General features: G+C 44.2%; 1 protein-coding gene across 3 annotated transcripts in view; it reads left to right on the top strand.

The window, feature by feature from the left end:
- LOC106805395 (troponin T-like) overlaps positions 1–3,298 on the top strand; it is a 16,966-nt gene that overhangs the window by 1,497 nt on the left and 12,171 nt on the right. The gene's annotated exons all lie outside the window — the stretch shown is intronic.

Below are 3,298 nucleotides of genomic sequence, written 5' to 3'. Positions count from 1 at the left end.
CGGCACCAACCAGCCAGCCACAGCAGCGATATGATGAGGTCAGAGACATGGAATGCACGCGCAAAAGTTTTAAAATTGCCTAAATCCAAAAGACTGGATGGCGACGAGAAAGAGTCGGAGACCCGCGCAGTCAATTGGACAACCCCACCATTCCAAATCTAGCGGTTGACAGTTTACCCTGACACATAATGATAGCGACAGAAGGGAATGCCCCCGTAGGTATTTTAGCACGAGTAATAAAAATGACGGTCAAACTTGCCCGGTCGGCCCAGCTTCGCTCCGATGTACGCAGCTTCTTCCTTCCTGCTGCCCTTCTGCCGGCTTTCTGTCATTAATTTGCCTGTCTACTAGAGGGCTAGCTCTCGCGCCAGTTAGACAAAGTAGTTAAAAGGCACTGTAGCTGACAGTAAAATATACGCAGAGTTCACAGTTCTAATATATCGCAAAAGGTTGGAGTTAAAATTGTGTACAAAATTAGCCGATCCTTGAAAATTGGATTGTCATTAACTATTTCACACGCGCTTTTCGAGCGAGGTATACGATATCAATTATAAATAAAGCTATCTATATTGGTTTTATCTTTAAATGATATTCGTATGTTATTAAAATATTATAAACCAAACTACGTTTATTACCACTTAAATATGGCTTCAAATGCTGTGGTAAGCTTAGTTTAGAAGGAGAATTAGTTCTGCTATAATGTGCGTCTCTTAAAAGACAATTTATCATAAGATTATAACATCAGCTTTCCTTCACGTAAATAAGTTAACTTTTCGGAATAATGACGATAACACTGGTGATCTCTAATGTGAAGTATTAGAGCGCTTTTATTAAAACGCGCAAAGCTAACACAGTACTTAAGCGTAAACACTTAAACTTTTCGCCAGTTTTTAAACATTACGCCATCTCCTTTACTCCTTGATATCGTTATATTACAACGATAAATGTAAAGGAAACACGAAAATCGGCTAACGAGAAAGTACAAATCATGAAACATTGCAATGTCAGATATAGCTTCAAGAAACAAAAAAAAGCGTCAAAATATCTATAGGCCCAGTAAATGGAAGCTGGTGACAATCGGGAATTGGGGAAAAACGGTCGGACAAATGTTCCCAACAGTATAATACACTTAACTACTATATAAACGCGCAATGAAGATACCGTATGTAATCGAGACGCGCGAAACAGAATGAGCGAAGAGAAACGTAACATTGGAGGACGAAAAACGAAACAAGAAAAAGAATGTAAGCGAACGAGAACGAGAAAGCGGAATAGAACGAGAAAGAAGAAGGGAAAGAGAAAGAGAAAGAGAAAGAGAAAAGAGAAAGAGAAGAGAAATAGAAATGAATAGAGAGTGTGTTTGAGAGAGAAACAAACATAGACATAGACGAAAAGAAAGAAAGACGAAGAAAGTAGAATAGAGAATAGACAGATAGCATAATAGACTCAGATAGGATAGGATAGTAGATAGATTGATAGATAGATAGTAGATAGATAGATAGATAGATAGACTAGATAGATAAATAGATATATATAGAGAGAGATAGAGAGAGATTGAGCAGCGAGAATAGATAAGCAGAGAGAGAGAGATGAAGAGAGGACGAGCAGAGAAGAGAGAGAGAAGAGAGAGAGAGAACGAGAGAGAGAGGAGAGAGACCGTGAGAGGAGAGAGAGAGAGGCGAGAGAGAAGAGAGAGAGAGAAAGAGCAGACGAGCGCAAGGAGATTGAGAGCGAGAAGATATATATGCCAGAGAGACAAGCGAGAAAAAAGAGAGAGATATGAGGATAGAGAAAGACCGACGCAGAGCAGACGATGGAGAGAGAGAGAGAGAGAGAGAGAGAGAGAGAGAGAGAACCAGAGGAGAAGAGATACATGAGAAGTAATATGAACGCGTTGCGTATATATATATATATGTTTGCGTTTTTATTGCCACGAATTTTTCGATGTTGAAACGTTCTAATAGGTGGTACAGAAAAGATGTAATGAGCAATCAGCATCGATGAGAAAATAGTTAACGAGCTTTGTAAACTTTGCAGATTTTAGGATTAGCTTTCTATTTTTAGCAACGTTTATTATTAGCTCACTATTAATGGTTCCTGCAACTTCCAAACGTCTGAATCACAGAATTCCATGCGAGGTAAAAACAAAGCCATAAAGCCAAATCACGATTGCTTTTGCACAATTAGCGATTGGAAACATCTGCAATGAGTTTCGATTTGAGCCAAACAACGCGATCGTGTCTCCGCTACCACCTTATATAGAATGTACTCTTGTTTTCGCTCGTTATTGGCGTACTCTTTGTTTAACCGACACAGCGAGACGCTGCATGGTATTCAATCGTATTACGCCGTTGTCAGATTAAAAACTCCGGGCTATATAATCGTTTGACCGATCGTGATGATTCTGGATTCGTTGTCCGACGTTCGTGTGCGTCCGTGAACGCGTCGCGGCGTCTGCGGCTGCATTCCACGCGGCGCGGCTACTTCTAAGTGCGCCCGTCTCCACGGCTGCTGCTGCGTGCGTGATCCGCTTACGTTTGTCTCTCATAACAAGATCTGAGGAGGGAAAGCTTCCGCGAGCTCGCCGCGGCTAACGAATAGAGCGTGCATTCACGCCCGCCGAAACACACGCGCGCTCTGTCCGGAGTCTCCGCCCTCCCCCCCCCCGCCTACAGGTGTTTTTAGTGGAAGTTGATTACGATGGGGCGAGCGCGGACCGGGAGTGGACGGGGGTAGGATGTCGGACGCATTTGGACCACATTAGGAAGCACTCGAGCGCAGAATTTCCGACGCGTTATTCACTGCGAATGCAATACCGGAACAGCGATGAAAATTCAGTCATGTGTTCAAAGTTAATTGTGCTTGACCTTGCCCCTACTAACAGGAGAAACCTGAGAGCGACGGCGTCGTTAGGAACGCTAAGCCATGTCGGGGCTTCGTTAGAGCGAGGCTGCTTCTAATTATCCGTGCATACCCCACTCTCCCCAGACTACGGCGTAAACATCGCTGGGCGTATTCGACCGTGTCCCATCGTATCTGCTGCTGGCATCAACTATGAGAAATAGCAGAACGTAGGCCTATATGAATGAGTTCGATGATCGCATTGCAACAAGTTTAATGCAATCGGCGGCGGTTACACACACGCGCGCACGCACGTACGTGCACGCACACGCACACGCACACGCACACGCACACGCACGCGCGCACACACACACACACACACGCACTCACGCACGCACGCACGCACGCACGCACGCACACACACACACACACACACACACACACACACACACACACA

The sequence above is a fragment of the Priapulus caudatus genome, unplaced genomic scaffold, assembly GCF_000485595.1.
Source record: "Priapulus caudatus unplaced genomic scaffold, Priapulus_caudatus-5.0.1 Scaffold112, whole genome shotgun sequence".
In the NCBI taxonomy this organism is placed as follows: domain Eukaryota; kingdom Metazoa; phylum Priapulida; class Priapulimorpha; order Priapulimorphida; family Priapulidae; genus Priapulus; species Priapulus caudatus.
The sequence above is the reverse complement of the archived record's forward strand: the minus strand, read 5'-3'. Positions and strand labels throughout refer to the sequence as shown.